General features: G+C 36.2%; 3 non-coding genes across 3 annotated transcripts; 1 reads left to right on the top strand and 2 right to left on the bottom strand.

Annotated features, from left to right (window-relative positions):
* Positions 1–5,170: 5,170 nt before the first annotated feature.
* On the top strand, positions 5,171–5,243 carry TRNAT-CGU (transfer RNA threonine (anticodon CGU)). The gene has a single exon. It is a non-coding gene; the product is annotated as a tRNA-Thr (tRNA).
* Positions 5,244–15,706: 10,463 nt separating this feature from the next.
* TRNAQ-UUG (transfer RNA glutamine (anticodon UUG)) lies at positions 15,707–15,778 on the bottom strand. The gene has a single exon. It is a non-coding gene; the product is annotated as a tRNA-Gln (tRNA).
* A 2,351-nt stretch (positions 15,779–18,129) lies between these two features.
* Positions 18,130–18,201, bottom strand: TRNAC-GCA (transfer RNA cysteine (anticodon GCA)). Its single transcript has one exon. It is a non-coding gene; the product is annotated as a tRNA-Cys (tRNA).
* Positions 18,202–25,879: the final 7,678 nt, after the last annotated feature.

Below are 25,879 nucleotides of genomic sequence, written 5' to 3'. Positions count from 1 at the left end.
CAGCATGTAGGCCCACAGATGTTCATTTGGGTTCAAATCTGGGGATAGAGGGGGCCACTCAATACAAATTAACTCTGGATGTTCATTTAGCCATTCTCGTGTTTGCCGGGAAGTGTGAACAGCACTGTTGTCATGCATAAATATATATTCTTCCTGTTCGGGGAAGTTTCTTTCTAAGGACGGTAACAACGTATTTTCGAGGATATTAATGTAAACATGTTCATTCTCTCAGGCACCGCAACTAAATCTCCAGGACCAGCAGCCGTCATGTATCCCCAAAAGTGTGCTGATATTCGTCCTGAACAAGAAGTTCTGATAATATTTTGTTCAGCATACCTGGTTCCGCGCGGTCTATACAATATAACTCTAAATTGTTGGTTAGACTTGAAAACCTTCTCGTCGATCCAGATGACTAAGTCCCAATATGACTGAGGTTGGATTATGTTATTCTGTGCCCATTCCATTCGTCTGGCCTTGTGAGTTTCAGTCAGGAGAGTCTTCCTAGCGGGTCTTGAACAGTGTAGACCAGCCCCCAATAATCTTCTTCTTATTGTTTTGTGAGAACAATTATATTCTCTGGCTTTGTCCAAGAGGATTGACGTGTAGCATTGAGGTCTGTTGATTACTTCTGTAACTAAAGCTTGATCTTGAGCTGAAGTTGTCACTTTTGGCCTTCCACTTCTTGACCGAGACCTGAACCATTCACCACCTTCTTCATGTCGCTGAACCCATTTTTTTTGACTGTTTGCTTGTCACATCCCAGATCTCTAGCAATCTGAGGCACAGTTTGTCCCATTTTTGCTCGGCCTATGATTTCTCCTCTCAGAGCAACAGACAGTTCTCCACAACCTTTAGAGCGAGGCATTTTGAGAACCAGTTAGAAATTTGCGTTCTGGCGTGTATGACAAATGTCGGTAAAGTGCATCTTTCTATTTCTACTGCGCATGCACCAGTCAATTTTCATGAAAGATCATAAATAATCCTGACAATTGCTAATATTTATGAACGAATACGTAATAGAACCTATATTAACATCATTCGTCAAAGTAAAGAATACCGTAAACATAAAACAATTTCAACAGACTATTAATCAGGCCAAAATAGGCTTAAACTTCAGAGAATACAAAATAAATTTCATACGGTAACAAAAGATTGAACATGAAACACGCTTACTATATTTTCAACTTGTCACATTAGCCGAGTGGACTAAAGCGTTCGGTTAGAGATTCTGAGGCACCATTCAACAGTAGTTCGAATCCCACCACAGTACAATTTGATTTTACCTCTTCTTGACGTTTCTGTTTGTGATCCTATCGGATTCTATTAAATATAATTTCGTAATACGCTAAAATATACGTAATATTTGAAGTTCTTAACCTCCAATTTTTCCATTTTTCAAGCTCAGTTGAGAAGAAAGAGAAAATGAAAGTACAAAGATTTACAATAATTACTTAGCATTTACTGTCATTGTAATTGTGGATATTTTATTTATGAAAATGTATAATTAACTAAAAATATATTTAGTAGGTCACATGTCTCCACTTTTCGATTATAACTTGAAAGTTACAGTTTAGGCGGTGACATATCGAACACCCAGGGGGTTGTAACCCTTCCCATTGAAACTTTTATATTCTATTGTAATAAAAAGTGTTTCAGTTTATAATCTTGGAAAAGCAACAATCACTGTATGTGGAGGACGGTTTATTTATACTACGATTTATCACTTCCAAATGTGTAGATGATGTGACTGGATATTGTGTATAATCATTCAAGAAATATAAGACAACGAAGGGACTTCGTAAATCCTTCACGCCACCCCAGGAGGAGGAAGTGCGTCCCGCCGTCCCTCGGTTGGGAACTACTGCTTCCGAGGGAAACATTGTAACAGTATGTAAGCGTTTCATTCCTCGCCTTCCAATTGAACTGTCTGTGTACTACGCATGCGCCAGTCAATTTCCATAAAAGATCATAAATAACCCTGATACTTTCTATAATATTTACGAAAGAATGTGTAATAGAATCTATATCAACAACATACATCATTCATCTAAGTAACGAAAACGTTCATGAAACAAATTAATAGATATATTATATCAAAGTAAATTAGGTTTAAATTTTAGGCAATAGAAAATGTTATTCTGTAATAAGAACTACTACTCGAAGCCTTTGCTACAATCACTAGTTGTTACCAGAGCCGAGTGGTCTAAGGCGTTCGCTTATAAAGAACCATTCGAACTTACTTCGAGTCCCCGCCGGATACAACGTTTTTCTCTCTCTTTTTTGTCACCTGTTCTCGATATTTCTGTCTGTGTTCCTGTCGGATTCGATTAAATAGAATTCGAATAGAGACCAATATATATGATAAATAATCATTTATTTGCGAGTCTGCACTCGTACAATATACATTTTCGAGATTTTGATTTTGGAAATGAAGTGTATATAATATTGAATAGTAAAAATAGTAAAATAAAAAAAAAATATTCGTATAAATATTGATTAATTAATTAGTGTTAAACATGGCTTTCCAATCAGGATTATATAGAGAGGACTCACTTCTAAGTGCAATCCGAAAACAAATATTTGAGTTTTAATCTGACCCAAAGTTGGTAACTTACAGGATAATTTATACATGATCGGTATTGTAATTTTTATGCTTTTATTATAATCCTCTATAAGTTATGATTTTACCAATTCTAAATGTAGAACGAGAAACAAGTGTAATATTATATTTGTTACGAAAAGCTTTTAAGCAATGATACTTTCAGGACGTGATCTGAGGGAGAATTTGAGACCCCTCTCGAGCTAAGAAATTTCCGCCTTCAGGACCATATATTCGATCGTACTCAATGTGGACTACCAATGTTCGCCCTCCACCCGCATATTGAAATTCCCCCCGAGAATAATTTTCTGAAGTCACCACTGTTTATAAATAGTTTTTCGTTACAAATCAGACTTTGGCGTGGGAGACCCGGGTTCGATTCCCGGCGGGAGCTCATGTGGTTCGGATTCCACGTTAATCAGTAGGTCCACGTCTCATATAGCCTTGCTGCTGCTGGTAGGGACGCTAAACTAAAATCAACTCAACTCAACTCGTTACAAATCAGAGGATAATGGAGTAGTGAGTATACTTCATTTTTTTTTTTTTAGCTATGGATTTAAGATTCGCAATTCATATAATGTTCCGTTCTAATCGAATTTGAAACAAAAGAAGTTATCAATGAGTTACTCAAAGAAATATTTTCAGCCTCCGGATGAAAATAGGAAGACACTTAAAAAAGAAACAACTTGCTACAAGGTTTGAACTCACAAACATGTGACTGGTAGTGTATCGACCCAAACCACTTGACCGTTTTGCAGGCCTTTTGTACATATTCTTTTTCCTTTTGTGAAAGCAGTTTACTGTTCCATACTCGCTTTTGTTTATTCCGATACGACTATGAGTTCTCAGTAAATATTTGGACGTTACAGCTCTTGCAATGTATAAAAGTGTTTTTAGAATAAATCACAATCGATATTATGTCCCAATAACATACATAAAACAGGTTGAATTCGTGAAATGATTGAGGTTGGACTGAGCGTAAATGTTTTCATAGTTAGGAGCCTGGATATGCAAACCCGCTTAACGTGGGGATTTAATTTTGTGAAATTTGGTACACATACATCTAAACTTCGGGGTTTCAGCCCCACCCCTTGACAAACTTCTGCGTACGCCGAAGACTGGTGAATTGCCTATGTGGGAGAAATCCGACAGACCGTAGGAATACGGTGTTGGCAACTACATCTTCTTTCTTCATAATGTCAATTTAAGTTTCATATTATGAAGATACATAAAATAGAAACTGTGTAGTTATTATGAAACCAAATTTAGTCAGTATGTAAGAAGGGGAAAAGAAGGCTTGATACATGAGGATCTCGGCAGCCACCTTGAAAACCGCAATATTGAATTTTGGTTGAAATCTTTAAATGTTTACCGGCGCCGTAACTTAGATTTTTTTTTTTTTTTGGTGGGAGGGCAAGCATTAATATTTGGGTCCCCTAGAAAAAGTTGTTTTGGGTCCTCCCGTAAAATTCAAAAATAGGCCCTTCTTTCCATCTTTCCCTTACTCTTTGTGGGCTCCCAGGAGCCTATGAGCCCTCCCGTACTCCCCTGGGCACGTTCCATACATGACAAATTAATTAAGGGGACAATATTGACAAATCTTAAAGCCATACGAATAGATATTATTTCTAGGACCCATAATAGTAGACATTTTTACTGGAATGGGCTCACGACTCATTTTTATTTTATTTGCCTTTTCTGTACTGTTTTGTTTATGTAATGTAATGAACTTGTTTGATGCTTCATTTATAATTTCATGTTCGTATCGTATATAGAGAAGAAAATTTTGTCTTAAAGTGGGCCCCCCTCAAACGGCGCGGAGCTTCCCTGGAGGGGCAGTTAACCTCCCTGCCCCTCCACAAGTTACTGCCCTGATGTTTACTATAGAATGTTATATGAGTTTCTGGTATCGCATGTTCACAAAAAGACATCAATGGGATAATCTTTATTTATAACAAAATTGTAATAATTTGGACGTAATAATTAAAGTAATAGAGAATCATCATCATCATCATCATCATAGGTATTCTACCTTTATTGGCAGGTCACTTGCCGCAGCTGAGAAGCTTCCATGCTCCACGGTCCTCCGCTAACCTTTTCGTCTTCGCGTATGATCTTTCTGTTTTTATATCATCCTTAGAATCAAATATAAAGAAGAAAATTGACCATAATTCGTTAGTTTTTTAAGCTAGCCAACATCTAGTGCCCTTGAGAGGGTTACGCCCTATATCCGGGGTGAGAGATGTATACATTGTTGTGGAAAAGAAGTTCGAGCTGGCCTAAGAGAAGTGTGTGGGAAATTTGTTACAAAATAGAGCAAAAATATAAATAAAGGCAGTGTTAATTTTTCGCGGTAAGCAAACAGCGATCCCAATCATTTTCACAATTGTTCCTAAGTGTAGGTTATTATTAGTATATTATTATTGTGAAAATAAAAAAAATAATAATAATTGATGTTCCTTTGCATACGAAATCTAATACATATTAAATTTTGCTTACAGTACAGTGAAAGAAAGAAGTGTACATGAAAATAATGTTGAAGGTTTGAAACTTTTGATTAACTGAAACCACGCCTCCTTGGCTCAGTGGTTAGAGCACTGGTCTCGTAAACCAGGGGTCGTGAGTTCGAATCTCACAGGAGGCATTCATAATTTAAATTTTAGCTTTATATTTTGTAAAACACTACAAGGAAACAAAACACTTACTGCTATCAAAAGTCAATAAGACAGTTACTAGAATCAAAATATTGATTAGAGAGGTGGCAAAAATAAAATACTGAACAAGACTGTAATATTCATAAAAATAAATACTTTACATGTTACACTTGGATCTTCTAACAAAGATCGGAGGCGCGGTGTCTCAGTGGTAGAGCGTTCACTTCCGGTCCTTGGGAGAACTGGTTCGATCCCAGCTCGCGCCGTGTGGACTTTGTGGTGGACAAACACCGTGCTCATGGGTTTTCTCGGGGTTCTCCCACTTTCTTCATTTCACTCATCTCTCATCATCACCGTCTCCTTTAGACTAACCGGCATAACCGTGGGACGTAAATCTTAAAGATTTCATTTTCATTTCTAACAAAGATCCACATCAGACATACACTCAAAGCCGAGAAAGTGTAACTGACAGTAACGGTAACGTCTCTTTCAATGTCGAGGTTATATGAGACGAGAATCTATGGCTTAATATGGAATTCGAGCCACACGATCTCTCACAGGAAATTATAATACTTTTTGTGTTTTATATGTTACAATTGTTTTTAATGAAACAGTACCAGTTTCCAATGAAAATTATTCTGCATTACAACGTGAAATCACATATGTTTGTTTTTGTAAATTGTCAATATCACGTATGTTCAGTTCTTTCCTGGCTAACAAATCGTAAGATATTTTTTGTTCTTTCTTTAAAAAATCTGGCAAACATAATTGTATTTTACGGGGTTATAATCAAGGATCTTATAAAATAGAGGATCTGCCCTTACAACAAAATCTTGAAGGCATACGTCACAGTTTCACCACCCCTACTCTGCCCACTCCACCCAATAGGATCGCAATGTTTTGAGCTAACAATCATGGCGGAAACGAAAGTAGCCAATCAGACGATGGCGGAAACGAGAGTAGCCAATCAGACGTGTCTATGCACGGTTGTTTTTGGGTTTCATCGATTTAATAGGGGGAGATCCTCTATTTATAACATCCTTGGTTATAATTAAGAGCTAGTGTCTCGGTGTCCCGACAAAATTCTTTGGAACGCAGAATTGTCCAGGAATTTGAGATTTGGGTTTAACGTTCTCATTTTCAAATTTGAATTGTAATTGACAAGAAATCGATAGCTATTGTGATAAAAAAAAAAAATGTCATAGGTCTACCAATTGGCAATACTGCTATGTTGTGAAAATATTGTCAGTAGCAGACACAGTAATAACAACATTCAAGAGTAACTGTAACTTTAACGGTGGTTATCCATATCCTATTTTCTTCTATTGAAACAAAGGTGTACACTTGTAGAATGTTAGAGGTTCGTATCACGCCGTTCGATGGCAGCAAACACCCTCCAGTGGTTGACATCTACCGAACGAAATTGAAACTTCTAGGCGTAATCTTCTTTACTGTATTAGGAGAGGTTATTATTTTATGCGTCTTCGAAATATGGGAAAGAATAATCTAAAAACTAAATACTCTTTTATTACATCTCTAACTATAATGGAACAGTGTTTATAAGAAAAACAAGAATTTTAGGAATGATCCAAAAAATGGATCAGAGGATTGCGATCTTGGCCAATAATTAATTTTTGAATCAGGGGCCACAAGATTTTTGAGCGGTTCCTAAATCGAATTTTCGTTAAAAAAAAAAAAAAACAAAAAACAAAAAAAAAAACAGAATAAGCACTTCATACTGAGTTAAGTGATAATTTGAGTTTGGCTACACTATATGCAACTCCAGATATAGGGCCTACGAGAAAATTTTTGATTGAAATATATTGGATTTTTTGGACCAGGGACCACAAAATTTTTGAACGGACCCTAAATCTAGGTTTCGTTTTTCTTTTAAAAAATGGAATAAACACATCGTACTGAGTTAAGTGATAGTTTGGGTTTGGCTATATTATATGTAGTTCTCCAGATATAAGGCCTACAAGGAATTTTTTGAGAAACATATTGGATGTTTTGATCCAATAAGCCTTCCATATCAAACAGAAGTCACCTCTGAATTGTAATTCTTGTTTATCAAATGAATTGAATATGATAATGACAACATAAAATATCAGATATCCGAGTTCTGTAACCTAATTGTCAACTTAAAATCCTTTGTACCTTTCCTAAGAAGAGTCCCCCCAAGAGGTACTCCGTCATCAGTAGGTATCACTCTGTTTATAGGTATCTCTCTCTATAAACAGAAGCAATCTATTATTCCCATATGTAGTACTCAATTTTCCGTCACAATTAGATCAAGTAAAAACTTAACGACTTGAGTCAAGCAAAGAGTTCGCCAATAGGATGATTCTCACCGAGATGTGTTACCCCATCATTATTAAAAAAAAAAAAAAAAAAAAAGCACAAACCTCAACATTCTTCTGATCCAACATCCCTTAACACCAAAGAAAGTCGAAAACGAACTCAACGGTAGAGACATAACAGGTACAGAAAGATTATTAATTTCTGAAGATATCATCGCCATGCCTAATGGCTCTGTTTTAGAAGCACTTAAGAAGAAACGCCCTTCACATTCTGACACCTTTGCTTTACCAGATCTTCCTAAAGACCAGCGTAACACACCAAGAGTTTCAATTTCTGAATCATGATATGCTATAAAATTCTTCCCATCTGGATCAGCTGGAGGTATTGATAGTCTCTGTCCTTCGATTCTTAAGGACTCACTTTTACATCCCGAATCAGATTCAAAAGAAAGATTAACCACAATGACTCTAGAATTAGTTCATTTTTAATCCTTTCGGGTAATGTACCTCACGAAATAAGACCAACTATTTTTGGAGCGTCATTTACCGCACTTAATAAGAAGAGCGGTGGAATTCGACCAATTGCAGTGGGCAACATTTGGAGAAGGATATAAGCAAAAGTGATATGTTCCAGAGTTAAAGAATCCATCGCAACTTCCCTTTATCCTCATCAATTGGGAGTATACGTCCCCAATGGAGCCGAAGCCGCAGCATAGGTTGATCGCATTTATTTTTCTTTTCCTCATTCACAACAAAATGATTTTTCGAAATTACTTTCGTAACGCTTTCAGTGGGCTGAACCGAGATGCAATACTACTCTCAAATAAAAATAATTTTCCATCGATTTATCACTATATCTATCAATGCTATGCATAACCAAGTAACCTATTTCTAGCTGATAACATTATACTTTCGCAACGTGGAGTATAACAAGGAGATTCTTTAGGCCCCGCTTTTTTCGTCATGACAATTCAATCCATGGATTCTAGCATTAACATTGAATTAAATATCTGGTATTTAGGTGATGATACTATAGCAGAAGATCCTGCTACAGTTGTAGGTGAGCTACACAATATTCAAATGGCAGCAGATATTGGATTATACCCAAATTTTATGAAGTGTGAAGTAGGATCCTTAGGAATTTCGCAAAATCAAATAGTTAATAATTTATTTTGTATTGAGACCTGGAGGGGCCACGAAAAGTTTTAGGGGGGCAAGCCCCCTAGCCTCTCTCTGGTTGCGAAGACTAATCTATTTTTACACTGCTCTCCTTGGCGCGAAGTCGATTTACTAGAGAAGTTTGACTCCGGTTTGAAAACTGGACGGGAAACATGACTTAACTGTAGCACAAATAGTAATGCATGGATATAGGCCTCTCTTCCAGTTGGTTCTGGAAGTCTTGGTATTAGTTGGGCTATCGATGTGGTGCATCTTTTTTTTTTTTTTTTTTTTTAGCATCGTTTTATGGATCCCAGCATATTATTGAGATACTTCTAAATCGGGAAAATGATCCTCACATAGAATCTGATGTCCAAGTCTGCATGTCCCACTGGTCCTAGCTGGTATAAGTCCTCCTGAAATAACGGGTAGAAGTTCACAATCAGTTTGGGACAATTCGATCATCAAATTACATCAATAAGTGTCATTACAAGAGGCTGACAGTCAAGACCGCAATGACTGTGCTGCTTTTGAACAAAGCTCTGTGCATTTTGTTATTTGTTATACACTATGTCTCCAAAGTTTTTATCCGATTTCAAAGTGTTCTAGTCTGAAAAGAGCTAATCATATTTGACATCTCTCGTGGTGCCAACCATTAGCCAACTCATTAAGTCCCGTCAGTGTTCAAGATATGAGATCTCAAACATCGAGTTGTTCTTTCATGCGACCGAAAGAGACCACATTGAATGTTTGTGAACTCAGAATTTGATATAACTGTAATGATTTTGCATTTTGCAACAAATTTCTATTGTTTTTTAAAAACTAATAAACGGGTGATATCAAATAAATATACTCCATGGTTCTGGATAATCACAGTAACATTTTAAAACACATTTTTCTGACCAGAACAAAATGAATTATTTAATAATTATACGATTTTTGTTACAGTTTCAAGGACCTAACGTCCTCTTCATCAGACATTGAGAAAAGACAGATGACAGCAAATCTTATATCTTCCTCAGCCGTTAGTTAGCATTTTCATTTATATAATTTTAATTGTTTTTATATATATAAAATTTAAATTTGTAATATGTAACAATATCATATAATTACATTGTTAATATATGTTAATTGTCAATGCAATTTACAATTCTATTTATCTTTATATAAAATAAAATAAAATAAAATAACAGAAATTTGGAAATATTCAAATTGCACTAATAGTCTTATGCATTTTTCTTTTCTATCACTTCTAATAATTTCTCCCATTGCTCATGTATATTCATACCACTTGTCCAGTTCATTAAGTTCTCCTCTTGTTCTTTCTTTATTCTTCTCGCTTTCTTCCACTTCCTAATAATCTTTCTTTTTTCTCTTTCTAAACCTTTAGCCCCTTCCCAACCTATCCTATGTCATGTTTCTTTCACATGTTTGTAAATAGCATTATTTTCTCTTTTCATTCGATCATAATCTTTATGTTGTTTCAATCTGTCCATGAGCCTTTTTCCCGTCTCCCCTATGTATTTCATGTCACACTCACTACACTTCTCAATGTCTGATGAAGAGGACGTTAGGTCCTTGAAACTGTAACAAAAATCGTATAATTATTAAATAACTCATTTTGTTCTGGTCAGAAAAATGTGTTTTAAAATGTTAGGGTGATATCAAGTTGGACATTTCCTCTTTCGAACGGTAGGCGTTTCATTTAAATACGATTAGCCGTTTTAAAATTATTACATGAAAATTTTAGAAGTACTTTGTACTATTTTATGTTTCATGAATTTCAAGATTCCACAGGAAACAGACACAAAACACATATTTTATTCTAAATTGTAATAAAATATGTAAGAATGTATGTGTTTAGTAGAATTTTTATAAAATAGTTAAAGAAATAAAGGTATCAACAACATTAATTGTTACAACAATATTCCTATATAACCATAGAAGGATACATTCATTTATTTTCACTTTCTCTCATTGCTTACATATAACACTTTCTTTAAAAATTTTCCTATTTTCTCATCTTCTAGATTACTACACACACACACACACACACACACACACACACACACACACACACACACACACACACACACACACACACACACACACACACACACACACACACACACACACACACACAAGCATCCTTCTACTACATGCCCTTCTTTTCTGCTGAAAATAACAAATTCTTTGCTAAAGTATCGCAGCAAATTCTTTGGGATTGGCCTAATACTATGGGGTTTGCTACGTGAAATACCAAGGAATTTGTTAGAATTCTTCCCATCTTTCATCTCATTATCATTCACTATCAAGTTACTTGATAAAGTATCGCAGCAAAATCTTTGACATTAAAGGAATTCCAAAGGGTTTGCTAAGTGAAATATCAAGGAATTTGCTAGAGTCTGGTTCTCCGGCGTAAGGTTATATGGTGCATACGATCTTACGTCCCTCTCCAGTCAAAAGTAGGCCCTCACAAACGGTGGAGACCTTGACGAGGTTGTGAGGCTTTCAACCAACTTCTGCCTGCACCAACTTTTATAATTTGATTTGAATGATGATAAGTAACACTTTACTGTTTTTTTTTTTTTTTTTTTTTTTTTCAGATATTCTTTAAACCAATGGATACGGCAGCAGAAGTATCTAGAAGTTCGAAGTATCAAAACAACTATGCCATCTGGGGAAAGAAAGTGAGTACTCAGAACTCAGAAGTCAATACAGATTTTTACTTCAATACCTTCTGGATTTAGACTGTACACCAAGTGCTCTGGATAAGTAACTTGAGTCTATTGTTTTCGTATGTGATACCACAGCAGAATCAATTTTTAAGAGACGCTGTGCAGTGAGTGCAATTTTGGTATTCAACTGAACAAATTATTATTATTTTCTTACTCACAAGGTCAGCTAAGTAGGAAATATTTTGTCTAATGATTCAACAAACCAGTGTTCGGCAGTTCAACGAAACTGGTTCACTCTGCAGCTACACAGATTCTAACGGGTTGAAAATAAGTTAAAACTCCACATGAATCAGCTTGCTGGGATTTAATTAAATACACTGAAAAATATACCGGTATAATCTGTTTATAGTAAATTTCGTACTATTTGATTTTGTAATATATTTCTGCGAAGTACATGCCACGAATCATTTATTCATAGTAACGATATCAGTGTTCGAAGTGGAAAAAAGCAGAGGCGGTATGCTTTATTACGATTTTGACTCGACATATCGGCTATCTAAATGTTGCAATACAGTGAGGGTATGTTGCCTGAAAGATTGCATTTCCATTTACATAATGACTGAAAATCATTGGAGAGCTTCTTTATAGTTACGGAAGGGACATGGAGAGACTTTGATCTCCGCCAAGAACTTTCTGAAAAAAAATATTTAAAAAATATCCCCTTATGTTACATTATAGAGAATAATACATGAAAATGTTTTAAAACCGAGATTTTGTATTAGTAATTCTGCGGGAAAACTCCCGGAACCCCTCACTCGACTGAGAGATAATACAAACCCCCGAAAGATCCGACCCCCCCCCCACATTAGACAACCCCTAAATCCACCTATGCTCAAAACACATTTATATGCATTAAAGCAAGACGATACACATACATAAGAAAGAAAATTCAATATGGCACATCAAAATATAAAACTAGATTAATTTCCTTGAAGATACCTCATTTTAAAAACAAAAGGTAGGAAAATGATAACAAAAATATCTGTGTTGTCAACTTAGAAATTATTTCTACATACAAAATAAAATCTTTTTTTACGTGCAAAGCTATTAATCAATTACTGTGTAAAAATGGACTTATTAAAGGTATTTATTATCTACTTTCCAGTGAGTTTTAATCATTGGAAAACCAGAAACGGTATGCTTTCATCATTGAAATACCAGAGGCGGTATGGCATACCACCGCATACCGTCTCACTTCGACCACTGAACGATATAGAAAATATGGTGATCTACACAATGAAAGTGAGTGTCATACATGTATACAAATACGTGTGGTCCTTCTTTCTGCTGACCTCAATGCTAGTGTCATAAAATCAGTATTAAGTGAATATGGTATCGTCAAGAATATAGAGGGTGAAACATGATCAAATAAATGTTCTTTCCCAGTGATTAGCAGTGTTTGTGCGATACGCAGATAGACAGACAGATAGATATATATGGTGCACAACGGAGTAGACATTGAGGTTCCGAGCACGAAAAAGAGTGTCTGTCTTCCATCCGAACTGGCCATAGATTGGCTATAGATTGATCTGATAGAAAAGGTGGAACAATTGCTGCATTCACCTTAATCATTTGGTTGAGACACTGTAAAAACATGGAACAGGCATGTAAATGTCTTGAATGTTGTTGTTGAACTAGTAAATTACACATGGAAGAATCCATTAACGGTGACAAATGGTGAAACACATAGATGGATTGAATTCAAAAAATCCCGCCATATTTAACCTTTCAGTTCTCTCCAGCTAAAATCCTCTACCTACCTTCTAACTAGGATCCTCTGTCTAACCCTTCAGCTAAGATTCTGTATCTAACCCTTCAGCTCACATAATTTGTCTAGTCCTCCAACTAAGATCTATCTAGCCCTCCAACTAAGATCCTTTATCTAGCCTTCCAGCTAAGACCCACAATCTAGTCCTCCAGCTCAGATCCTCTTTATAGCTTCTCAGCTAAAATTCTGTATCTAATCACACGTGATCATAAATTGTCAATCCCCAAAAGGTCACTATGGAGATCACTTCTCACCCTCATTTGCTCTTATTCTTCAGCTTGTAGAGTAAGAACAAGGACTCACTTCGTATATGGATGCATTGCAGGAGAGCTGAGCTAATAGCGTAATATTTTTTAGTGTTCCCTCTGTGTGTAAACAATTACTTCTTGATATTCATTCATTACTCAATTGATTTCATATTAGAGCCTATGATCTTTTTCCATTATCCAAAATAATGACCCAAGTAATGTTTAGGAATACATTGCCAAATTCAGGGCATGCATTACATTTCTACTTCTTGCAATGCAATCATGGTTATCTTCTAGGAATGGGTATTTTGCCACTTCAAGTGAAAATATTCCTTGATTGATAACATCTGATGTTCCGGACAAGAATGAAACACACTTCTTTTTTGTGAGGGGATGTGCTGGTACAGGATGTTTTGGCGCCAAGTCCTTTTTAAGCGTAAATCTATGATCAAGAAAGCTCTATTGTCACCTGCATGAGCCCCATTGAAGCAAAATTAGCAGCAGTGAATTGTAAACTAATGAATCTGTGTTATACTGAAGAACTATATAGCAATCACCTAAAATTTCATTTCGTCATAACTTAATCTCCGTTCATGCGATAAAATTTTGTATTGTCGTTGGAAATAACTCAGCATGTTAAATGGAAACAAAATCTGGGGGGTAGCAGTTGGTAAGAACGTAATGTTTAACACAAATAAAGTAGTAAACAAAAAAGATTGATTGAAACGACTGTTAAGCAAGAGGGAAAATATTTCTTCGATTTTCAAGATTAATGTAAGCCTTTGTCCATGAAACCAATTCTATTCTTGAGTGAAACGGGATTATTTCGTGCACAAGGATTAATATCCCACGCTCAGAATTTAAAGCAAAATTGAAGGTGTTTCCATGTGTTTTCTGGAAGTAGAATTATGAGCGTATAGAAAACACTATCACCACTATCTTTTGTATAGAGATTGTAATAATTTTAGTACAGCAATGTGAAGAATCCGATGCATAATTTTTTACTACACTCACGTACTGTATCTCTTTCCTAATGTTGCAATTTTCGCGAACAGTTGGGTATATTTTTAGGATGTATCTCAATCGTATCGTTATGATTAAATCAGACAGTAAATATCAGAATGGTTTATATAAGCAATTTTAAAAGAAAATGAACTCGAAACGTACGTCAAAAATCGACTTGAGCCCACAGCAGACAGGTGTGAATTTCTACGTTAACGTATCCGAGTTGTGTCAACAATAGAACTTCAACAGAAAAAAAGTTGCATAAATGATTAGTTTTACATTTTCAAATACTATTATTAGCAAAGTCCTGAAGTGTAAACAAGACATAAAAGCGATTATAGCAATCGTTGAAGCAGTGGTGAATCTACCCCAGGGCAGGGTGTCCTAGTCCCCAAGTTTTTTGAGTGACGAAAACTAATTGAACCTATTATTTATAAATTTTGAAAACTCATACTAAGCGTTGCCTTTTATTCTTTATTGGAAAATATTTGACACATTAGATCTAGATGTCTATCAGATATAGTTTGTTAGATTATCAGTTGCATTTTTTTCTGTTATGCAATGTGTAAAACAATATTTGAGGTCTACAATGTCAATGTCCAAGCTTGCCATAATATCTATCGGGAGAGAGTTAAGTTGGGAACTTCTCAAGACTCATGAAAAATTGTAAACTCGTAACATACCTATCATAGTCTGAGTTATAGCTGCACCCCAGTTTTACCTTCAAGATCCGCCACTGTACTCAAGAAAACATATATAAGAAGAAAAGAGTATTTTGTGGATCGCTAAAGGAAGAGTTGAGAAAAGAAGTCACTGACACTTCTGTGTGTATTCCATAGAGCAATGATTCCCAACCGGTGTATCGCGAAATTTTAGTATTTAAAACTCATGAAACATTTAATAAGTAATTGAAATTAATTTTGAGAAAGACTGTACCAGTCAATGTCTCCAACGGCAGTCACAATCCTCAGTACTATATAGAGTCACTACTGTATACAAATTTATAGGCTTACATTATTATAATTTTACTACCAGTATTATTAATTAAAAAATAAACAAATGTGTCACGACATCGTGAATGTTCAGTAAAATACATGGTCAGGCAAAAACGTTGGGAATCACTGTTGAAAGAGCAGAAATGTGAACACCATTGGAAAGAAAAAATTAAGTGAACATAATGTTGATTATATAAAATATTTTTGTGTAAGTGATTGGATAATTAAAAAAAAAACATACAGGTTCCACCGAGATTTGAACTCGGATCGCTGGATTCAAAGTCCAGAGTGCTAACCATTACACCATGGAACCTTCATGATACAGGTTGGCTGAATTCACGGTTAAATAACTGTTAAACTTGAAACAGCCTATAAGGCAGAATGCTAAAACAAAGTTATAAATAGATTTCAATTAGCACTGTCGTCTCAGAAATCTAAGGCCCAGAGCTCACTGGCAACATTTTGTCGGGCAACTATCTTGTTGCTCTGGCTAAATGCATAGAGTCTTATGGCAGTCCACTCACTGAGGTGACAGCGACAGAAAAGTTGCCAAGGTGACGCCAAGCAGGGCGATAGCACGGCAACAACTTGGCGACGGAAGAGTTGGGCAACATCTAAAAATGCATTGAGTCTTATGGGAGTCCGCTCACTGCGGCGACGGCGACAGAAAAGTTGCCGAGGTACAGTACGTCCAAGCAGAGAGATAAAAAATAGATGTTTTCTACAAGTTTTCTCACATAACAGTTCGCTCCGTGTGTAGAGTATGAAAAAAAGTGTTCGCAATGGAAGCTAATACACGTATGTCTAATTAGTGATAAAGACAATGAAAGATTGAGGAAATAGAGAAACACCCAGCGTTATATTAAAAAAAAAAAAAAAGTTTGCAAGAATATTCAGATATAAATTGAAAGAAGAAATTGTGGAAGGAAGTGTGTTTCGCTATTGTAAGAAACTGGAATGAGCTTCCTAGCAAAGAAAAAAATTACACAGGTATTTACACGGGAATCTATTAGTTTTTGAAATGAAAATAAAATGAAACCTTGGAGTTTTGTTCCACGGTTATGCCTGGTAGGCTAAAGGAGGCGGTGATGATGGGAATGAATGAAATGGCAAAATGAAGAAAGTGGGAGAAAATGGGAAAACCCATCCACACGGTGTTTGCCCACCACAAACCTCACTTAGCGCGAGCTGTGCTCGAACCAGGGACCCTATGCACCAGAAGTGAACGCTTTACCACCGAAATCTATTAGATTTTGAATCTGATATCACAGTACAACTAAATGGAGCAATGTCATTACGCGGTCTGATTACTATTAACGCTTATATTGCAGGTAAATCAATCTAATACACACATAGTGCATGCTTACCTTAATGTCACTATTAGCCTTTCTTCAGGTGGTACAACTAGTCTCAAGTTTGTGTTTATCTTTGTTATTGCTGGTGCTACTAGAGACAACAGTTCATCAAAGGTAATCACGTTCATTCTACAGTAGCTAAAGAACTTCGAGGGATAATTGCGTAAATCACAATATAGCGTGTAAACGTTTTCCCTTAGCAACTCTCACTCTCTATATAGGATGTACCCAATATTTCTTTTTTTCTTCTTTTCTTCCTTCTTAAATTCAACAATAGCGCACAAACAATAGCGCATTCTTCGAAGTCCACCGTACTGTGTCCAATCCCGCCAAATTGTGATATCAAATGCCCGGCAACTTTTCTGTTGCCGTCGCCAGTGAGCGAGGGTGTGGCAACAAAAATGTTTTGTCGCCGTGAAGTTGCTGACTGTAGGCGACAGCGACAAGATAGTTGCTCAACTGTTTTGTCGCCAGTGAGCGGTAAACCTAAAAGTAGGCAAAATGTGGCATTTTGCCATTAATTCCCCCAGCACTATGATAAATGTTTCATTTGACATCGATGTTGAAGATTGGTATTTACATCTCAATAAGAAAACTTTCGTGAAGATAGGGTCTTTAGTGTACGAAGCAGATACTTTTTTTCCTGGAATCTGGAAAGTCCTCAAAACTCTCCCTCCTGTTCTTGGAGACATTTGTTAGAGATTTATGAACCCCGTTGCCCGAAATGCAACGTTGCCACATCTCTCTGATGTTCCTTTCTTTTATCTTCCATTCATTGCATTTATAAAAAATGCTGAATTTTGTTCAGTTTATGAAAGGTTACGGAAGAACGACAACATTGAAGAGAAGATCAGCCCTGGATTGTAAAGGAGAAAATGGGTAGTGGTTGGGGCAAGAGATCTCTAAGTTTGTCTCCAACAGTACTCGCCTTCAGGACAATATAGCTGCTTGCGTTTGGTAGTATTCTTTCTTAATTGGTGAACTTTTTAATTACAAGTACGTTTAAGGAATAATATGTTGAGTGAAAACCGTCAACCGTTAAGAAAGACAATAGAGAAAAACAAAAGCATTTGATAGAATATTGTTTGAGACGGTATTGTTTTATTAGGTATGTGACAAATGATGTTGTACTAGATCTTCCCTAGTACAAACCAAAATTCAAATTTGGGAGTACATTCTCCGTTTCTAAAAACACATGCTTTCCCTACTGGATATTTCCAATGAAATCACTAAATTGTATATCTTACTGCAAGGATTATGAATAGTGTACTAATTACGCCTCTATCGTTTTTAATTATTAATAAAAAATAGGGGGCACCCGGGTTTGAACCGGGGACCTCTCGATCTGCAGTCGAATGCTCTACCACTGAGCTATACCCCCCAATCATTGACAGTCAGTGATTGTGTCGAAAATATAGCAGTATGAAAATAAAATTTCATTTCAAATTATCCCTGTGTTGACTATATTATATATTTATTTATTTATTTGCTTTAAATCACGTGATTGTCTCATGTTTCTTAATATATATATATGATGTGTGTGTGTGTGAATATGTATGTATAAAAACCCTTCAAATGACTGTTATATGACCTAACTCTGCAGAAATCTAGTGGCTGGCCTTTCTCGATATAAATTGCTGTTATCTTCACTAACGTGTTTTAAATACGGAAATTAGCATCACGCTTTAGTCAAGATTTTAATACAGGACTGAAAACGACTCTGCATAAGGATTTATAAGTTTACCTTCGAATATCATTCATGCGATTACAAACAAAGCTTTGTCTTTTATTCTGGAGAAGGATTTGGAAAAGACTAGCCACCAAGTAGCAGTTAGAAAATGTAACATAAAATATTCAAGAAAAGATTTTAAAATGGTATTACGTAGCGCAAAGCTGCACTTATAAATTTTAAAGCACATATACATTATAACATTTTTGGTCGTAAAATACTTAAGACTTATCATTAGTCGTGAAAGATTTAATTAAGTTAATTGTATTGCACTTACGAGAAATGTGAAATGGGTGGTGCTTCACGATTTTATGATCGACCCTACTATGAATCAGGAAAAACGACTTTATTACATAACTGCAGCTAAGTTAAAAGCAGGATTATGGTTTTTACATATGCAGTAGTGTCTGCAAATATACGAGGTGTGATTAAAAATACGATGAATACTTTTATTAGAAATACAGTAGTAAGCTTACATGGAACTTCATTTAATCTTCTTCAAACCATTGACCTTTCTATTGTGCTGCCAAAATGTCTTGAGCCGTGGCAAAAATGCGAACTAACGCTCACACCCTCACACACACCCACGCGTTGAGCCAATAAGGGTTCAGCTGTTGCTAAGCGAGAGAAAGTGAGTGGAATTTCTTCAGCCGATAGCAGCGCTTGCAACGGAAGACTAGGGATCAAGTCAATGTAGCATATCTATAGCAATGCACTTATCCCAACGTTGACTCCACGACTGGAGGTATTTCTGGCAGGCTTCTTTCGGAAGGACGTTCAGCTGCTCTGTCGTCCCTCTCAATGTCAGGAATGGTGTCAAAACGTTTTCCTTTAAGCACGGTTTTAATGTTTGGGAAGAGCCAGAAATAGCATGGTGTTATATCTGGAGCACAGCGAATGAGGACAAACAGGAATATTTTTTCGGCCAAAACCCCGCGGAACAAAAGCAAGGTGTGGCACGGCGTGTTTTTGTGGTGAAGAAGGAAGCCATTTGCCGAGGAAAGGACGCCTCGATCGTTGCTCGTTTTCAACCGACTCTTTGCCGCTTTTGAATCGCTCATATAACTTGTAAACCGTCTCCAATGTCACCACTTCATCGCCATACACTACTTTTGATGTTTCGTAAAGCTTCTCTAGTAGTTTTTTTGCAGCTTAGAATAAACAGTAACGGCGCGCGGCACGACCTCACTCTTTTGCCTCTGGAAGTCAATTAACATGTCATAACACGATGAAAAATTCGACACTGATTGTACCAAAGGTTTAGGCTACCGGGCTTACTAGTTGAAATGGTTACAACATCGATAGATGACACTGTGCAACTACATCCACTATTTTTGGATCGTAGTTCCACCACACCTGACTTAATGCTCGAAACGGCCGTTTGACGACTTATTTTAGTTGGCGCTCTGCAAAACTACAGCTTTTGCACATTTTGATTTTTGAAAAACATCCAGTTTTTGTCGCATGTGACAACCCGCATAATGTATCTAGTTATCGCAGTTGTCGCCACACATCTATTCTCTTTGGGCCTGGGGTTGGGGTCAACTCATGTGGCACAATGCAGCAGCTCCTGGTCGTTCTCTGCATTCGTGAATCTGACGAACTACTTGTAATGGGACATACTGAATTGATTTGACAATCGTCGTGTGATAATCAAAATTGACTACCATTAAAAGGAGACTGAAGATACTCACGAACTAGTGGCCTCCATGATAAATAGTCCCTACATGCCAATCAGACCCTCTTGGGTCAGATTTACTTTGTACTTAGGGTCGGACACAGCGTATACATTCAGCTGCTGTTTCACATCTGAAAATATTGCAAGACTTATGACTCAGCTTTGTATTTATAGAACATTAAAATTATGGTTTACCAATCAGTAGTATTCGTAGCTTTAGGATATCTTTAATTATTAGTAATGTGTTAAGTTTGTAAGAGTAACTTCGATACTTCTCTGAATGTCAAAGCTGTAGTGTTTCGAAATTAGCTGTTTTTATATTCTTTTTCTTCTTCAATATATTTAACTTATTGGCATAGAATTATTGATTATTCTTGGCTATTATTTTCTTTATAAATTGTGTAAGAATTAATCAAGGATGTTATAAAATAGAGGATCTGCCCTTACAACAAAATCTTGAAGCCATAAGTCACAGTTTCGCCATCCCTACTCTGCCCACTCCGCCCAATAAGATCGCAGTGTTTTGAGCCAACAGTCATGGCGGAAACGAAAGTAGCCAATCAGACGATGTCGGAAACGAGAGTAGCCAATCAGAGGTGCCGACGCTCGGTTTTTTTTTTTTTTTTTAGCTTCATTGATTTAATAGAATGAATATACATATGGGCAGATCCTCTATTTTACATTCTTAGAATTAATCAAGGATGTTATAAATAGAGGATCTGCCCATATGTATCTTCATCCTATTAAATCGATGAAGCCAAAAAACAACCGAGCATAAGCAAGTCTGATTGGCTACTTTCGTTTCCGCCATGATTGTTGGCTCAAAACATTACGATCCTATTGGGCGGAGTGGGCAGAGTAGGGATGGAGAAACTGTGACGTATACCTTCAAGATTTTGTTGTAAGGGCAGATCCTCTATTTTATAAGATCCTTGGAATTAATGTCATTCAAAACAGTTGAATGTTCAAATTAAACGCTGAACCAAACAAAAGTATAAAATTGAACTACAGGTTCCATAGACCTCACGTATTTGGACTTTTAGAGAGAGCGCTGTGTGTGTTGTGGTGGAGATACAGCGGTTGAAGGGGTATAATTCGATAGCGGTATACGTGTTATTTTCAGTAGTCGCAATGGCGTGGCGCGGCGAGCATGGTGGTTCTATGATTACTACTCAGCGGGTATTACGCATTCGGTTCGAACTTGGCCGACATGATTCTGTTCAGTGGAAAAACTATTTAAGTTTGTGTCAAACTTTAAAACGACAGGTTCTGTACTAAGAAAAATCGCCTGGCCGAGTTCCGATCCTAAAATGAAGAAAAATGTGGCTCGTGTCAGAGCGTTCTTTCAGCAATTTCCAAATCGTTCAGGACTTATACAGGTCGATCAGGCGATTTCTTTTCTTTGTGCAGAACCTGTTGCTTTAAAGATTTGTACCCAAACTTGAATTGTTTTTCTATCCGGAACAGAATCATGTCGGCCAAGTCCGAACCGAATGCAAAATGCTCGCTAAGTAGTAATCACAGAACCACCATTAAGAATATATTCCTCCACAACAAACCCACGATGCTCACCGTGCCACGCTATTGCAACTACTGAAAAAACCGCTATCGATTGGTATTCCTCCGCTGCCGTATCCCCACCGCAACTCACACAGAGACCTCTCCAAATACGGGAGGTCTTTTTGCCGGACACTGTATTAACAAAATTAATGATAAAATGAATCTGCTTTTCCACAGGGTTGCCCATTAAGATAAACCTTGGCTAATCCTAATTAGGGTTGCCATACGTCCCGGTTTTTCGGAACAGTCCCGGCTTCCAATGAAAGAATTAACTGTCCCGAAAAGGGCTTTCGGGACGCTTGTTTGTCCCTGTTTTCGTTCTTCAGATTGAAAATACGTAAAACTCATATACGTGCGTTTGTTACAATATAGTAACAGTATTACTATATATATATATATATATATATATATATATATATATATATATATATATATATATATATATATATATATATATATATATATATATATATATATATATATATATATAAAGAGAGAATGCGTGAAGCTGGAAAAGTCAAGATATTGGCCTAAGAGTGGATGATTTTAGCTACTCTGAAAGTGTTGTTTTAAGCTTCTATTCTCCCACATCAGACATTTCTTATAAGATGTGCTTGAAAGAGGTGTCGACTCGTGGTTTTAAATTTCCACTTTTATTATTATTTTCAAGCAGGCCTTACAGTGACAAAAAAATCCATTGTTAGCTTCAGTATTTTTGTTTTGGAAATCATACTAACTGCGTCTGTATACACATTACGACCTAGCGGAAAAGAGTTCAAGAACTTTGCGAACATTACCTCAGCAACGGAAGGTAATTTAGAACACCTTAATAATAAAACCATAATTTTTGCCAGTAGAAATTTACATCAGTGGAAAAATATTGTGTATGACATTATCTTCTGAGGAAATGATTCAAGAAGTAAAAACAAATCTTCTGTATTTAAAAAAAAAAAAAAAAATAAAGGTTGTTAGAGTATTAGCAAATGCGAGAGCAAACGAACCATGTAAAAACTTTTTATAAGACTACAAATATCACTACCACGTCTTTATGTATTGCAATTATTAATTTTCACGCGCCAGAATCTTCATGCATTCTTTGCCACTAAAAAAATAATACTAGATATAGGGAAAATCTCCACATTCAAAATCACCATACAGCATTGTTTCAAAAACATCCTTGGTTTCAAAACAGTCCCATATACTTAGGTCCATCATTATATAATAACCTCCCTAAAGATATTTGTAATATTGAGTCAATGAATGTATTTAAATCAGTTACAAAGAAGTATCTATAGGACAATTGTTTTTATTCAGTAGGTGAATACTTGTCTGTTAAATACAGCTTGTAGATTGTATAGTGTAATTTTGTCTCATATAACACCATAGCGTTATTGTTTATTTAGTATGTAATAATTACCATTCAACAAATAGTCGAAAAGAAATGCGAATACAATACCCGGTGCATCAACTATTTATTGATTTTAGAAACGCCTACGACTCGGTTAGGAGAGAAACATTGTACAACATTCTTACAGAATTTGGAATACCGATAAAGCTCATTAGATTAATTAAGATTTGTTTAAATGAATCCCAAAGTAAAGTCCGGGTAGGAAATTTCTTGTCCACTAGCTTTCACGTCGAGAATGGCCTGAAACAAGGAGATGCGCTGTCGCCATTATTATTCAACTTTGTTTTGGAATACGCTATAAGGAAAATCAAAGATAGCAACCAGGGCCTAGAATTGAATGGTATTCACCAGGTTATGCCGTATGTTGGTGATGTAAATTTAATAGGGGATATTATGAGAACAATAGAAAGAAATGCAGAAATGTTATTTAAATGTTTGCAGGGACATGGGTTTAGAAGTAAATGCAGAGAAAACTAAATACATAGAAGTTCGTGCGGATCGTAATACGGCAAATTATGAATCCGTTAAAATATCAAATAATACTTTCGATAAAGTGGATACTTTCAAATATCCAGGATCAATATTAACCCAACGAATACCATATTCACGAAGAAATTAAATGTCGGCTAAAAGCAGGGAATTCGTGTTATTATTCAGTTGAAAATCTCTTGTCGTCGCGAATTCTGTCGAGGAATTTGAAGCTTAAAATATATAAAACGATAACTATGCCTGTTGTTCTGTATGGTTGCGAAACATGGTCGCTTACTCTGAGGGAAGAACGTAGACTAAAAGTATTTGAGAACAAGATCCTGAGACGAATATTCGGACCCAAGAGGAACGGGAATGGGGAATGGCGGAAACTTCATAACGAGAAACTACATATTTTATACGGTTTACAAAACATTGTTAGGGTCATTAAATCTAGGAGGCTCAGGTGGTCAGGGGAAGAAAGTAGGAACGCTTTCAGTCTTAACTGGAAGACCAATCGGAAAACGACCATTAGGAAGACCTAGGTGCAGATGGGAGACAATATTAAGATGGATCTCTCAGAAATAGGAATACAAAGTAGAAGTTGGCAAATTATAGAATTCAGTGGAGAGCTTTTGTGAACGCGGCATTGAATCTCCGGGTTCCATAGGCCATAGAGTTCGTTAGTTAGTTAGTATGTAATAACTATTTCTTTGTATCTTATATATTGACGTGTCCGATTCATACGTTCGTCTTCCTTCGAGCTTCATGTATGACTTATTGATTAAAAGAAAACAAAACGAAATGAAATAGCAAAACACGTGTTTTTGGGAAGGCGTATTTAAAGCTTTTGCTCGCTATATTACTTTCGCAACTTAATCTATGTCCGAAATATCTCTTACGTGTTTTATACATTTGATGTGAAGAATTTGCTTCATTTTTCGAACAATTCACTGCTAGTACTGTAGGAGTAATATGGGAGGTTTCCTAAACGAGTGTCATATTTAGATCCGTAGTTTTACATCTAAGTTTCATTTGAAATCCGACTTCAACAATTGCTGAACTTAGTTGTCTTTAGTATACTTTCCCATGTGTGAATAAATATTTCTAAAAGATGCTATGCACGCATTCAATAATTTTGGTTTTCCTTTATCTGATAAAATTTTGAAGTTAAATTTCCTAACAACTTCCTTTAGCACAAGAAGTAGCAGTTAAACACATAAAGGTATGTGTCTTGTTTAATTTTGAACTTTTTTTTCTGTCAAACTTTTGCAGAGCCTGCGCAAATCTTTAAAGAATTTACTTTTAGTTTGTCGTTCTGAGTTAGCGTAAATGTATTTTTCTTGCTAAATGCTAAATTTGTATTTCTTTTAAGTAGTGTTTCTGATTCAGGTGATGACGTAACACAGAAAAATGCATCTCTTCAATCATAAATGGGAGTGTGTGTCGTCATTGGCGCAATATTTAGGACTTGTTAAACGCAACAAATCGGAATTCAGAATAAGGGACGCCAGGCAGCCCTTCTTACGTTACTTTTTCACATTCTTTATACGTGGGGCTTCATTTGTGTTAACTGTTTATAGAATGAACTGGAAAATTCTAAGTAGTAGTCGGGAAAAGCCTGAGATCGGTCTCCTGGTTTTTCGTTCACAAAATCTGGCAACCCTACAGAGAAATCGTGGCTGGATTTTCCCCCATATAAAACGTAGATAACATAATTAATGAATTTTAAATACGGAAGTTAGCACCAGGCGTTAGTTAACTTCTTAGTACGACGCTAATCACACATGAAAATGTCCCTGAATGGATGACACTGTTTGTTTTTACGAAGTTCAATTTCATAGAAAATCATATCAGCTTCCTGGTCTAAATTCCGAATCAGTTCAACGTACTAAGAAGTTGTCACGTCGAGGATGTGTGCATTCTTGGGGAAATCTGTATTTCTCAAGAAGTTGCCAAACACAATACTTGCGATAGCACTTTGTTTCCACATACGTATAATAATACTTCATGTGTCACGATCTTGTTATCTAATGACGTGAGTCAGTGAGTAAATGCTGTAGTAGTTGTCCGTTATTCTTCCGTCATGTAGTCTTGCCTCGAGTTGCCACCTGTTTGACAAGTTTTGAACCGGACATAATATATTGGAAGAAATTGTCCAGTGTCCGGTTACATGTTAAAACCTAATACTTAATATGTTTTTTTACATGCTTTTT

The sequence above is a fragment of the Thermobia domestica genome, chromosome 14 (assembly GCF_964235325.1).
Source record: "Thermobia domestica chromosome 14, izTheDome1.hap1.1, whole genome shotgun sequence".
In the NCBI taxonomy this organism is placed as follows: domain Eukaryota; kingdom Metazoa; phylum Arthropoda; class Insecta; order Zygentoma; family Lepismatidae; genus Thermobia; species Thermobia domestica.
Note: the sequence above shows the minus strand (reverse complement) of the source record. Positions and strands in the feature narration are given on the sequence as shown.